The sequence below is a fragment of the Schistocerca americana genome, chromosome 4 (assembly GCF_021461395.2).
Source record: "Schistocerca americana isolate TAMUIC-IGC-003095 chromosome 4, iqSchAmer2.1, whole genome shotgun sequence".
NCBI lineage: Eukaryota > Metazoa > Arthropoda > Insecta > Orthoptera > Acrididae > Schistocerca > Schistocerca americana.
Window position 1 is genome coordinate 683036639 of NC_060122.1, and position 15813 is coordinate 683052451.

Below are 15813 nucleotides of genomic sequence, written 5' to 3' on the forward strand. Positions count from 1 at the left end.
CCCCTGATACATCTAGGTACGACTCCGACAGGTGACACGTACGTAAGCATCCTGTCTGATCACCTGAATCCATTCATATCCATTGTGCATCCCGTCGGACTTGGGCAATTCCAGCAGGACAACGCGACCGCCCACACGTCCAGAATTGCTATAGAGGGGCTCCAGGAACACTCTTCTGAGTTTAAATACTTCCGCTGGCCACCAAACTCACATGAACATTATTGAGCATATCTAGGATGCCTTGCAACATGCTTTTCAGGAGGGATCACCACCCGCTCGTACTCGTACGGATTTACAGACAGCCCTGCAGGAGTCATGGTGTCAGTTCCCTCCAGCACTACTTCAGACATTAGTCGAGTCGTGCTGCGTGCTTGCAGGGGCCCTCACGGTATTAAGAAGGTGTACTAGATTCTTTGTCTCTTCAGTGTATAGTTCAGCTACCTACGTGAATGTTTCTGTTGTATCACCGTTTATACAGGGAGAACTTTAATAAAACCGACACACTACTGGGCGGGATACCTGACCTGAAATGGGGGCACAAAAGGTCCTATGAACGTATGTCCGGAAATGGACGGTGTGTGTGGAACAACAAATCATCCTGAACACAGTGCAGAACTGCATTGCATCCACGTCACAACAAATGTTCAAAGTGACCTCCATGGGATAATACAGACTGATGATGCCACGTTCAGTAAGGACTGGTTTGTCGGTATAAAGGGCTGATGACTGAAATCCAATAATTGTGATCGACTGGTGCAAATCCACCGACAAAAATCTTCCCGTTGAAGGAAGTCTGCTGCTGATAATTCTTGCACTCGTTACAGGTGATAGGCATAGTACCGGTTGTCATGACCTCGTACCTTTGGTTACACAATGTTACCAGGCCACTTGCCGGGAGCTTGAATTATGGTTCGTCTCAATATCCTGTAGAACTCGGTCCTCCAAATCTAATGGAGGCAGAGTCCACCGCCACACTACAAGTTCAACCATTTCCATCTGCTCGGCCGTACACAAACACACTATCGGCTTGTTCCCCACATGAATACTGGGCCATTCTGTTGCTTACAGTACGCTGCGTGGGACGTGGTCAGATGAACTTTCATTCGTCAGTGCCTTCTACCGTGGCAACGACGCATTTGCGGACACATGTTCACTGGCACTTTCTTTCTCCATTTCCCGTCAGGAAACCGTCCCTGCAGTTTGTCGGTTTTATTAACAGTGACCTTGTATTTTTCTTGTTTTTCGCTCTTTTAGAAAGGTAAGGTGTCGTAAGCTGGTGAAGCATCTACCACTGTTGCTCCTTATTTTATTTACCGTGTGCTCCCCACGTAATTAGATTTCCGCTGTCAGTTTTAATCAATTATTCTGACTGTTGTCTTGCAAGTTTTCGTTCTGTGAAAGTAAAAGAACGGAATAATAATCGGAAATGAAAATCTTGTTCGTATGGAGAGCTGTACTATCAAGTGGCATGACCAGCAACTTAACTTTACGAAATTGAGCGTTAAAGGGTCCCCAGGTGGATCATACGACGAAAAATTCTATATATCAGATATATAACGCGCTATGAATTTTGTGACAAACGAAGTAATGAAAGCAACTTCTGATGTTCTGAAAAAGCTATACTTTATGTGCAGCTGAAAAGATAATTAACGAAGTAACACAGTACAAAAAGAACGTGATGCCTCTGCGACGGGCTGGGCCTTTTTGCAGCTCTCATCGATTCAACTCAATGAGCTCGTACTTGCAGTTCCAATTAGCTTTTACATTACCGACAGCGTTAGCTTTGCAAATGAGCATGAATTGTTCAAAAGGACCCGCGCACACGGGGCCGTATCACAGGGTGTACTCCGCTGCTAGGAACTAGAATCGCACAGGCCGGAAATGCTGTCCGTATGTCAATATACATGGAGAAATATCTATTTCATTCGGCTGCTGCTGTGAAGTCTGTACATTTGCGGTAACTAACAGCATCGAATGCCACCCTTCAGTTATTTCGTACCGCTGCCCCTACATCAGTCATGCTCTGAATACGAAGGTGCTTAATACGAAATACTTGTGGTGACAATTCAAGAGAATACTTCAGAGGGCTCCTCAAGAAATTAATAGTACCAGCTGCTATTCTGTATATTTATACCTTCAGCAAATTCGTCAGAAACAATGTATCTCCTTCTCAACCTATTTACTCAATTCATGAAATACCAGAAATAAGGACAAACTATGATGCAGAGGTCAAAAAAGGTGAAAGGTAACTACAGCAGGGATGTGTAGCTTTTAGTGGATGATGATCATCACGGATACGGAATGACAGTAGTGACTGATTATGATACCACGCATGATGTCTAGAATTGTAACAATGGCGTCGTTACAAATGTCGTGATCCAGTAGATGCCACCACCTAGCGAAAAACTCACACCGGTTACTTCAGCTGAAAAAGAGGAACTTTGCTTATTAACGGATTTATTGGCTGCCGTAATACGAACATCAAAAAAGTTTTGCATCACTACTGTTCCCAAACTCCTGAAGAAAGACGTAACTGTGGATATTGTATCACAGACATACTCCCTTTGACTCTTAAGAGATGTCACTAAGCCCACCCGAAGATGTAAACAACCATGCATGGACAATGCCTATTAGATGGAGAGGGTCCGACAGCCAATCAGTTCCAGTCGTTCCACAAGGAAGGAGATACACGGCTCGTGTTGTCTGTAGTTCAACCATGCCTAGATGCTCAATACCGCTGTCCGATCGCATCCGCATTGTTACTTTGTGCCAGCAAGAGCTCTCAGGCGTCTCAAAGTGAACCAAAGCGATCTTGATCGGACATGGGGGGGATACAGAGAGACAGGAACTGTCGATGACATGCCTCGCTCAGGCCACCCTAGGGCTACTACTGCAGTGGATGACCACTACCTACGGATTAAGGCACGGATGAACCCTGACAGCCACGCCACCATGTTGAATAATTATTTTCGTCCATAATGGCTATGCTTGCGAACCGTGACTGTGCGGGACAATTATTTATTTCTATTTTCTGCTACCAGTCATTTTTTTATTTTATCTTTAATCCAACATAATACAACGCGTTTCGAACATGTTCTGTTTACCTTTAGGCGTTTATACATACATACATACAGAGAAAAGTTACTTAAAAATAAACAGTCATAAACTAAATTAATCTAGAACTCTTTATCCACTTCAACTTTTGTAGTCCTGTCTTCCTCAGTTGCGTGTAATATTACGGTATATTGATAATTTTTACTTATGGACCGTCCGACAGCAACTAAATAAAACACAATTTTAGTGTCATACGCGTTTCGCCTTTATTTTCTGCAAGGCATCATCAGTGGCCTGGAATATGTACATATGTTAGCTATTTTATTTACATTTTTGTCACTGTGCCTATAGGTTATAAACAGTTCTGGTGGTTGGTATTTCCTATTAAGTAATAATGTTTTGAACTGTACTTACAGGTTGCGTAGACAGTTTCTTACATATAACGCTCCTGTTGCATTTTTGGTGTTGTTCTTCTTCCTATGAGCGCCAATTTGCCGTTTTCTCCACATTCCACAGCACTATGCACTAAACGCTTGTTTTAATGCAACGTTTTGGTTTCTGTTGCCGACTGTCAAATGTTTTTGCCAAAGATCGAATATTACTGCCAAACTTATGAGTGTAACTATTGAAATATCTGTGGTCTGTTCATGTATGCATTTGTGTGTGCGTTCGTGTTTGTGTGTGTGTGTGTGTGTGTGTGTGTGTGTGTGTGTGTGAGTATGAGTGTTTTTTGGTGTGATATTAATTTAATTTAATTTAATTTTATTGTATTTTTTTATTTATTTTTGTTTTTGTCCTGTGTATGTGTGTTTGTTTTGGTGTGATGTATATTTTTTTGTGCTGTGTGCGTGTGTCTGTCTGTATTTTGGTGTTATGTAATCTTTTTTTTGGGGGGGGGGCTGTGTGCGTGTGTGTGTGTGTGTGTGTGTGTGTGTGTGTGTGTGTGTGTGTGTGTGTGTGTGTCTGTCTGTCTGTATTTTGGTGTTGATTCAAAAAGAATACCACAACTTTAAAAATGTGTATTTAATGAAAGAAACATAATATAACCTTCTGTTATACATCATTACAAAGAGTATTTAAAAAGGTTTTCTTTCACCCAAAACCAAGTTCAGAGATGTTCAATATGCCCCCCTCCAGACACTCGAGCAATATCAACCCGATACTCCAACTCGTTCCACACTCTCTGTAGCATATCAGGCGTAACAGTTTGGATAGCTGCTGTTATTTCTCGTTTCAAATCATCAATGGTGGCTAGGAGAGGTGGCCGAAACACCATATCCTTAACACACCCCCATAAGAAAAAATCGCAGGGGGTAAGATCAGGGCTTCTTGGAGGCCAGTGATGAAGTGCTCTGTCACGGGCTGCCTGGCGGCCGATCCATCGCCTCGGGTAGTTGACATTCAGGTAGTTACGGACAGATAAGTGCCAATGTGGTGGCGCTTCATCCTGCTGAAATATGAATAGTTGTGCTTCTTGTTCGAGCTGAGGGAACAGCCAATTCTCTAACATCTCCAGATACTGTAGTCCAGCCACAGTAGCACCTTCGAAGAAAAAGGGACCAAAAACTGTATTGGCTGAAATGGCACAGAAAACGTTCACCTTAGGCGAGTCACGTTCATACTGAGTTGTTTCCCGCGGATTCTCAGTGCCCCATATACAGACATTGTGACGGTTGACTTTCCCGTTAGTGTGGAAAGTTGCTTCATCACTAAACACAATCTTTGAAACGAAAGATTCATCTGTTTCCATTTGAGCAAGGATAAAATCACAGAAATCGATTCTTTTAATCTTATCAGCTGCAGACAGTGCTTGAACCAATTTCAGACGATAAGGTTTCATAACTAACCTCTTTCGTAGGACTCTCCATACAGTTGATTGTGGAATTTGCAGCTCTGTGCTAGCTCTGCGAGTCGATTTTCCTGGGCTGCGAACAAATGCTTGCTGGATGCGTGCTTCATTTTCATCACTCGTTCTCGGCAGTCCAGAACTTTTCCCTTTGCACAAACACCCATTCTCTGTAAACTGTTTATACCAACGTTTAAGACACCACCTATTAGGAGGTTTAACACCGTACTTCGTTCGAAATGCACGCTGAACAACTGTCGTCGATTCACTTCTGCCGTACTCAATAACACAAAAAGCTTTCTGTTGAGCGGTCGTGATCTTAGCATCAACTGACGCTGACGCCTAGTCAACAGCGCCTCAAGCGAACAAATGTACAACTAAATGAAACTTTATAGCTCCCTTAATTCGCCGACAGATAGTGCTTAGCTCTGCCTTTTGTCGTTGCAGAGTTTTAAATTCCTAAAGTTGTGGTATTCTTTTTGAATCACCCTGTATATATATGTATATATATATATATTCATTTCCTTTATTAAGTATAGTAGGGAGCCTGTGCTGATGTGTGTTTGTTCATTTATCACATGTTTCCAGGCCACTGATGATGCCTTGCAGAAAATAAAGGCGAAACGCGTATGGCACTAAAATTGTGTTTTATTCAGTTGCTGTCAGACGGTCCATAAGTAAAAATTATCAATATACCGTAAACTTTATCCACTGTTTGTTACTGTAGCGGCTGGTGTGGCATTTGGGGGGGGGAGGAGAGGGGGGGCAGTGTATGGCTAGAAATCGAAATCAGTGATGTCTTCTGTTGGTTTTCTTCCTTGTGGTTGACTATGTACGATATCATAGCCTATATAGGATGCAGATAGATTTGCATCACTGATGTGTTACGAAAATAGTGTGAAGGGCTGGTATATGACAGTTGATCACTTACGACATCATCATTTTGCTGCTTTATTTGGATTAGTGGTGAAATGGCGGAGCTGTTGATTGACATTATATTATTGCACATTTTATTTTATCGATGACTGCCAACGTAATTCACTGCACAAACTGTTTCGACGTTATGCACACAACACAAGATGGTGGACTGTAGCATGTGAGTCTGTATCGATTATCGAGGTCTTGTATCGATATTCTTGGTACTGACAGATTTGTAGTCAATTATTTACACTGGCATATCTTAAATCCATTGAGTTAGAACTGGCTTAAGACTGTTGAAGAATTTTGAGTTTTTGAATTCGGTTATTTCATTGAGAATGTTATCTGCATGCTTTGTATTATGTACGAAAATTTCCATTTCTTCCATGATATACATTCTCTTACTTTTTCCTATTTTGTGTAAAATTTCTAGGTTGTCTTCGATTTTCAAAGGGTGGCCTGTATCTTTGATGTAAGTTGCTGCTGCTGATTTGTTACATTTATCAAGCCTGTAGTAGTGTAAATGTTCTTTGAATCGGCTTCTGAAATTTCTGCATGTTTGGCCGATATAATATTTATTACATTGGCTGCAGGTAATTTTGCAAATGCCAGATGCATCAAGACTTGTATCTGGTGGTTTTGTATTGTGAATAAGCTTCCTACTTAGGTTGTTGTTGGTGCTGAAGCTGGTTTTTACTTCTGTGCTTTTGAATATTCTTGTTAATTTGTCAAAGAATATTCCAAGATATGGCATTTTTACATATTTGACCGCTGGGGCACTGTCAATGTAGTTTGATGTTGTTTGTTCAGTTTGTTTTTTTATCTTTTGTGACATGGAAATAATTAGAGAAGGATCATATCCACTGTTTATTGCAGTATATGTTATGGTTTCTATTTCTTGTAGGAGTTCTGTATGTTGAAGTGGAAATTTGTGTGCTCTGTACAGCACTGATCTATAAGCAGCTTTTTTGTGGGCAGAGGGATGTGTAGAGGAGTTTGGAATAGTGGTGTCAGTGGTTTTCTGTAAACATTGAAAGCTACCTTTTGGTTCTGTTTTGATATTTTTATGTCAAGAAAAGGTATGATGTTGTTTTCTTCCTGTTCAGGGGTGAATTGAATATTTTTTTGTAGGCTATTGAATTTGTTAAAAAGGTTTGTTACTTCATCCTCTGTGCCATCAAATAGAATGAGGGTGTCATCTACATTTCTCTTATAGAATTTAACTTTGGTTGTGATATTATCATTTAGTTTTAGAATTTTATTTTCTATGTGGTTGATAAATATTTCAGCTGTTAGGGCACTGAGACAGCTTCCCATTGGTAGTCCTGGGTCCTGCTTATAAATTTTATTGTTAAAAGAGAAGTAATTACGTGAGAACACTAAATTAAGTACATCTACAAGTTCTAAGACTTCTGGTTTCCTCATTGTCTTGCTTCTCAGTAGGTTCATTCTTATTATTTGAACTGTTTCATCTACACGTATACTGCTGTAAAGGTTTACGACATCTAGGGATAGAAGCTTGGCTTGAGGTGGTACTGTCAAGTCTTTCAAACTGTTAATAAGTTCATAGCTGTTTCTTTATGGAATATGATGTTTCAAATGGGTATTTTTCTACAAGAATGTCATTTAGTTCACTCATTTATTTGTTGGCTGGGCTATTAATTGAGTTCCGAATAAGCCTGATAGGTGTGTTAGTTTTATAGACTTTTGGTTGTGCTCTGTGTTTGGGGGCTGTTGGGTTCATCACAATAAGGTCTCGTACGACATTCTTAGTGAAAAGAAAGTTACCGTTGTTGAGGCATTTTCTTATTTTAGCTTGAAACTTTGAATAATGCTTTTCGTACGCAATAGGCTGAATGATGCGCAACTTCGCTCCCAACGTCCATGGCGAGGTCCATCTCTACAACCACAACACCATGCAGCGCTGTGCGGATGGGCCCATCAATATGCCGAATGGACCGCTCAGGATTTGCATCACCTTCCCTTCATCGATGAGTGTGGCGTATGCCTTGAACCTGATAATCGTCGGAGACGTGTTCGGAGGCAACCCGGTGGGGCTGAACGCCGTAGACACACTGTTCAGCGAGTGCAGCAAGGTGGAGGTTCCTTGCTGTTTTGGGGTGGCATTCGAGCGGTTCTAGGCGCTTCAGTCTGGAACCGCGCAACCGCTACGGTCACAGGTTCGAATCCTGCCTCGGGCATGAGTGTGTGTGATGTCCTTAGATTAGTTCGGTTTAAGTAGTTCTACGTTCTAGGGGACTGATGTCCTCAAATGTTAAGTCCCGTAGTGCTCAGAGCAATTTGAACCACTTTGGGGTGGCATTATGTGGGGCAAACGTACGCCGCTGGTGGTCATGAAAGGCGCCGTAACAGATATACGGTACGTGAATGCCATCCTCCGACCGATAATGAAACCATGTCGGCAACATATTGGCGAAGTATTCGTCTTCATGGACGACAATTCGCGGCCCCATAGTGCACATCTTGCGAATGACTTCCTTCAGGATAACGACATCGCTCGACTAGAGTGGCCAGCATGTTCTCCAGACATGAACCCTATCGACAATGCCTTGGATAGATTGAAAAGAACTGTTTATGAACTATGCGACCCATCAACCACTTTGAGGGATCTTCACCGAATCTCTGGTTGAGGAGTAGGGCAGTCTGGACCAACAAAATTGTGGACAGTATGGCACGACGAATACAGGCATGCATCAATGCAAGGAGACGTGCTAATGGATATTAGACGTACCGGTGAGTACCGCAATGTGTATGGTGGTACAACATGCAATGTGTGGTTTTCATGAGCAATATAAAGGGCGGAAGTGATGTTGGTCTCTGTTTCAATTTTCTGTATAGGTTCCATAATTCTTGGAACCGAGGTAGTGCAAAACTTTTTTTCATGTGTGTATATGTCTGATATGGTAGCTAAGACCTTGGTGAGCAGCCCGGTCCTGGCTTTCGGGGGTGCCTCGTGAGCAGCATGTTAGGCGAGACGTCGAATTTTTTGGTGAAAGAGAACTCATTATCTCAAGAAAAGAGAAGTCCCTATAGAGGTCGGTTTCTGCTGCAGGTCAAGACTCATGGCATCTACTTCCTGAAACTAGCATACGTTACTCGCAACCTCGAACGCCGGCAATAACTTGTCCTGCATTCTGGTAACTGTGATAGCTAATTAGTGTCCTTCAGGGACTTTTAGTATGTAATCATCTACAACAAACACAGAAAAACCTCGAAACAGCTCTTATGCATCTAACGTAAAATTAGGTATGAAATTATTGACGAGTCATTTTGGCCTCTACTTATTGTATAAGTTTTTCTTGTCCCTATGCTGGTGGTAAGCAGTTGCACATAGAGGTTTTGTTGTTGAAGTGTGAGCTCGTCATGGTCTCTATATGACGTTCACGTCTGATTGTTCAGTACGCATTAATTGCCGTTTAACGTCTTGCTTCTGTAGTCACCCTATCACCTGATAAGAACGGTGTAGCCTGTGACCAAATAGGACATTGCAACAGCCGCTTGGTCTAAACAGGCAGCAAGTGTCAACTGTACACACCTTGTTAAAAAGGCTCTGAGCACTATGGGACTTAACTTCGGAGGTCGTCAGTCCCCTAGAACTTAGAGCTACTTAAGTCTATCTAACCTAAGGCTATCACACACACCCATAGCCGAGAGAGGATTCGAACCTGCGACCATAGCGGTGGAGCGGTTCCAGACTGTAGCGCCTAGAACCGCTCGGCCACCGCGGCCGCAACACATCTTGTTAACTGAAGGCCAGAGGATAGGGTATGCACTGAAGACATTCTCTACGCCATGGATAAGAAACAAATAACAAGTCAAGCTTTACTTACAGGCCCCGAAGAAAACTTTGAAACGGCGTTTATAATGATTCATCGCATTTTTCTGACAGGACGCTGTGAAAATGTAACATAGCTCGGAAAGTTGAGCGATTAATGGTTAAACTTCTGCAAACGCAACGTAAGTTTTTATAAATATTTTCTGAAGGCACTTTTTAATTAATCTACCCAGCAAATTATGCAACACTGATGAATGCTTACTGTAACGAATCCCATCTTACAGAGAAGACCGGTGGAGTGCAATTGCTTTTTCAGCTTGTGTGATGTGAATTTAAATATCCTAGAAAATGAAATACTAAGCCCTAACAGTAATCGACAAAATGACGGAGAATATGGGCCTGAACAGTGACGTCCGTCGGAAATTGCGTTCAGCGACAAAATGAAACAGTAATCGCCGTGGAGCTGAAAATATTACGTAAGAAGTGGCATAGTGGGCGGCGATACACAAAGCGTATGAATTACTTGCTGCAAAAGAACCGTTAAATATGAAAAAAAATCATGAGAAAGCCAATGCTGAGTAAGCAAACCCACGTGATTTCATGTTCACAGAAGGGAGGTTTTAATATAATGAGAAGACGAATGCTGACAGTTTTTAAAAAGGCGGTCTTATATTCATGTAATATTAGGCAGCCATAAATGAATGACAGCAAACAAGCTCACATGTTATACTAATGTCATCAAATTCCTAACTATTCTACGGAAGCAAAGAAATAAAATGGTCAATAAATCATGCTTACTAATACTTACTGATATTTACGGGGGCTCACAGGTATGAGAAACACAAATGCATATGATTAGACACGTGGTTTCACGTTACATAAGCCAAAACAAAGGGCTTCCGTGTTCCATTGGAATGAAAATAAATATGCAACGTTAGAAATCCTCTGAGAAACATAATTAAAAAATAATGCGTCCTGCAAGAAACATAACTCAAACACGCATGCAAAACACAGTTAAAGCCAACAGCATACAGCGATATCACTCAGACAGGTGCACAGCATGGCGAAATGGCACGCCAGCGTCTGCCCAAACACCAATACTTAGCACGGAACCCCTTCCGGCAGATCAGGCTTCCTTTAACTAAGTCTTCTGATTGACTTTCACAAGGCAAAGTTCGTAAGCTTCACGAGAATAACTATGCACAGCTGCGTAGAGGTAATCCGGCACAAACTATTTCAGAACCGCTACACGTCGGAAGGAAACAGGAGATTAGCGAGTGGGGTAACTGCACAAGTGGACATTCGACAAGTTTTACAGTGAAAAACGAAATACCAACCAGAAGGTAACAAAAACTACAGGATTGTGGATAAAAGGTAACCATTGTACACTACTGGCCATTAAAATTGCTACACCAAGAAGAAATATAGATGATTAACGGGTATTCATCGGACAGATATATTATACTAGAACTGACATGTGATTACATTTTCACGCAATTTGGGTGCATAGATCCTGAGAAATCAGTACCCAGAACAACCACCTCTGGCCGTAATAACGGCCTTGATACGCCTGGGCATTGAGTCAAACAGAGCTTGGATGGCGTGCACAGGTACAGCTGCCCATACAGCTTCGACACGGTACCACAGCTCATCAAGACTAGTGACTGGCGTATTGTGACGAGCCAGTTGCTCGGCCACCATTAACCGGACGTTTTCAGTTGGTGAGAGATCTGGAGAATGTGCTGGCTAGGGCAGCTGAGCAGCAAGTCGTATACTCCTAGCTCACTCATTTCTTACATAGTTTAGTTCTTAATTTCTTTGCGTGTTTTTGGTACTTGCATTGTTTAATTCATAAATTTCGGGCGTATTATAGTATTTGAGAGTGTAGCATCGCGTTTTAGTACCTGAATAGTGTAATTTCGCTTAGTCTCCTTCCGCCACCGAGCAGTGTCAGCAGTGCGCAAGTAGCAGCATTACTGCATTTACTAGGCAATCTTGTATTTTAATAACCGTTTAAATTTTGTCGATTTGTTTGCGCTCTCTGTAGATTAGTTCAGACGTTCTTTGCAAAACAGTTTTTAGCATGGATAGGGGCTGCAACTGCTGTGTTCGGATGCAGGCTGAGTTGGCATCCCTTCGCTCCCAGCTTCAGGCAGTGTTGGCTTCGGTCACACAGCTTGAGGCTGTTGCCAATGGGCATCACTGTGGGGGTCCGGATGGGGGTTTGTCGGGGATGGCCAGCTCGTCCCACGCATCCCCTGATCGGACTACGACTGTGGTTGCCCGGGATACTGCCCGCATTGAGGCTGATCCCTCACCTGTGGTAGAGTGGGAGGTCGTTTCAAGGTGTGGCAGGGGGCGAAAGACATTCCGGAGGGCTGAACGGAAAGCCTCTCCAGTTTGTCTGACGAACCGGTTTCAGGCTCTGTCTCAGGCTGATACTGATCTTCGGCCTGACATGGCTGCTTGTCCTGTTCCAGAGGTTGCCCCTCAGTCTGCAAGATCCGAGCAGTTGCAGAGGGTGGGCTTTCTGGTAGTTGGGAGCTCCAACGTCAGGCGCGTAATGGGGCCCCTTAGGGAAATGGCAGCAAGAGAGGGGAAGAAAACCAATGTGCACTCCGTGTGCATACCGGGGGGAGTCATTCCAGATGTGGAAAGGGTCCTTCCGGATGCCATGAAGGGTACAGGGTGCACCCATCTGCAGGTGGTCGCTCATGTCGGCACCAATGATGTGTGTCGCTATGGATCGGAGGAAATCCTCTCTGGCTTCCGGCGGCTATCTGATTTGGTGAAGACTGCCAGTCTCGCTAGCGGGATGAAAGCAGAGCTCACCATCTGCAGCATCGTCGACAGGACTGACTGCGGACCTTTGGTACAGAGCCGAGTGGAGGGTCTGAATCAGAGGCTGAGACGGTTCTGCGACCGTGTGAGCTGCAGATTCCTCGACTTGCGCCATAGGGTGGTGGGGTTTCGGGTTCCGCTGGATAGGTCAGGAGTCCACTACACGCAACATGCGGCTACACGGGTAGCAGGGGTTGTGTGGCGTGGGCTGGGCGGTTTTTTAGGTTAGATGGCCTTGGGCAAGTACAGAAAGGGCAACAGCCTCAACGGGTGCGGGGCAAAGTCAGGACATGCGGGGACCAAGCAGCAATCGGTATTGGGATTGTCAACTGTTGAAGCTGCGTTGGTAAAGTACCGGAACTTCAAGCGCTGACAGAAAGCACCGAAGCTGAAATCGTTATAGGTACAGAAAGCTGGCCTTAGCCAGAGATAAATTCGGCCGAAATTTTTACAAAGGTACAGACGGTGTTTAGAAAGGATAGATTGCATGCAACCGGTGGTGGAGTGGCTCAAATGGCTCTGAGCACTATGGGACTCAACTGCTGAGGTCATTAGTCCCCTAGAACTTAGAACTAGTTAAACCTAACTAACCTAAGGACATCACAAACATCCATGCCCGAGGCAGGATTCGAACCTGTGACCGTAGCGGTCTCGCGGTTCCAGACTGCAGCGCCTTTAACCGCACGGCCACTTCGGCCGGCCCGGTGGTGGAGTGTTCGTCGCTGTTAGTAGTAGTTTATCCTGTAGTGAAGTAGAAGTGGATAGTTCCTGTGAATTATTATGGGTGGAGGTTACACTAAACAACCGAACTAGGTTAATAATTGGCTCCTTTTACCGACCTCCCGACTCAGCGGCATTAGTGGCAGAACAACTGAGAGAAAATTTGGAATACATTTCACATAAATTTTCTCAGTATGTTATAGTCTTAGGTGGAGATTTCAATTTACCAGATATAGACTGGGACACTCAGATGTTTAGGACGGGTGGTAGGGACAGAGCAATTAAACAGAGAACCGACTCGTGGAGATAACATCTTGGACCTACTGATAACAGACCCGAACTTTTCGACTGTGTATGTACAGAACAGGGAATCAGTGATCATAAGGCCGTTGCAGCATCCCTGAATATGGAAGTTAATAGGAATATAAAAAAAGGGAGGAAGGTTTATCTGTTTAGCAAGAGTAATAGAAGGCAGATTTCAGACTACCTAACAGGTCAAAACGAAAATTTCTGTTCCGACACTGACAATGTTGAATGTTTATGGAAAAAGTTCAAGGCAATCGTAAAATGCGTTTTAGACAGGTACGTGCCGAGTAAAACTGTGAGGGACGGGAAAAACCCACCGTGGTACAACAACAAAGTTAGGAAACTACTGCGAAAGCAAAGAGAGCTCCACTCCAAGTTTAAACGCAGCCAAAACCTCTCAGACAAACAGAAGCTAAACGATGTCAAAGTTAGCGTAAGGAGGGCTATGCGTGAAGCGTTCATTGAATTCGAAAGTGAAATTCTATGTACCGACTTGACAGAAAATCCTAGGAAGTTCTGGTCTTACGTTAAATCAGTAAGTGGCTCGAAACAGCATATCCAGACACTCCGGGATGATGATGGCATTGAAACAGAAGATGACACGCGTAAAGCTGAAATACTAAACACCTTTTTCCAAAGCTGTTTCACAGAGGAAGACCGCACTGCAGTTCCTTCTCTAAATCCTCGCACAAACGAAAAAATGGCTGACATCGAAATAAGTGTCCAAGGAATAGAAAAGCAACTGGAATCACTCAATAGAGGAAAGTCCACTGGACCTGACGGGATACCAATTCGATTCTACACAGAGTACGCGAAAGAACTTGCCCCCCTTCTAACAGCCGTGTACCGCAAGTCTCTAGAGTAACGGAGGGTTCCAAATGATTGGAAAAGAGCACAGATAGTCCCAGTCTTCAAGAAGGGTCGTCGAGCAGATGCGCAAAACTATAGACCTATATCTCTTACGTCGATCTGTTGTAGAATTTTAGAACATGTTTTTTGCTCGCGTATCATGTCATTTCTGGAAACCCAGAATCTACTATGTAGGAATCAACACGGATTCCGGAAACAGCGATCGTGTGAGACCCAACTCGCTTTATTTGTTCATGAGACCCAGAAAATATTAAATACAGGCTCCCAGGTAGATGCTATTTTTCTTGACTTCCGGAAGGCGTTCGATACAGTTCCGCACTGTCGCCTGATAAACAAAGTAAGAGCCTACGGAATATCAGACCAGCTGTGTGGCTGGATTGAAGAGTTTTTAGCAAACAGAACACAGCATGTTGTTATCAATGGAGAGACGTCTACAGACGTTAAAGTAACCTCTGGCGTGCCACAGGGGAGTGTTATGGGACCATTGCTTTTCACAATATATATAAATGACTTAGTAGATAGTGTCGGAAGTTCCATGCGGCTTTTCGCGGATGATGCTGTAGTATACAGAGAAGTTGCAGCATTAGAAAATTGTAGCGAAATGCAGGAAGATCTGCAGCGGATAGGCACTTGGTGCAGGGAGTGGCAACTGACCCTTAACATAGACAAATGTAATGTATTGCGAATACATAGAAAGAAGGATCCTTTATTGTATGATTATATGATAGCGGAACAAACACTGGTAGCAGTTACTTCTGTAAAATATCTGGGAGTATGCGTGCGGAACGATTTGAAGTGGAATGATCATATAAAATTAATTGTTGGTAAGGCGGGTACCAGGTTGAGATTCATTGGGAGAGTGCTTAGAAAATGTAGTCCATCAACAAAGGAGGTGGCTTACAAAACACTCGTTCGACCTATACTTGAGTATTGCTCATCAGTGTGGGATCCGTACCAGATCGGTCTGACGGAGGAGATAGAGAAGATCCAAAGAAGAGCGGCGCGTTTCGTCACAGGGTTATTTGGTAACCGTGATAGCGTTACGGAGATGTTTAATAAATTCAAGTGGCAGACTCTGCAAGAGAGGCGCTCTGCATCGCGGTGTAGCTTGCTCGCCAGGTTTCGAGAGGGTGCGTTTCTGGATGAGGTATCGAATATATTGCTTCCCCCTACTTATACCTCCCGAGGAGATCACGAATGTAAAATTAGAGAGATTAGAGCGCGCACGGAGGCTTCCAGACAGTCGTTCTTCCCGCGAACCATACGGGACTGGAACAGGAAAGGGAGGTAATGACAGTGGCACGTAAAGTGCCCTCCGCCACACACCGTTGGGTTGCTTGCGGAGTATCAATGTAGATGTAGATGTATCCAGAAAGGCCCGTACAGTACCTGCAACATGCGGTCGTGCATTATCCTGCTGAAATGTAGGGTTTGGCAGTGATCGAATGAAGGATAGATCCAC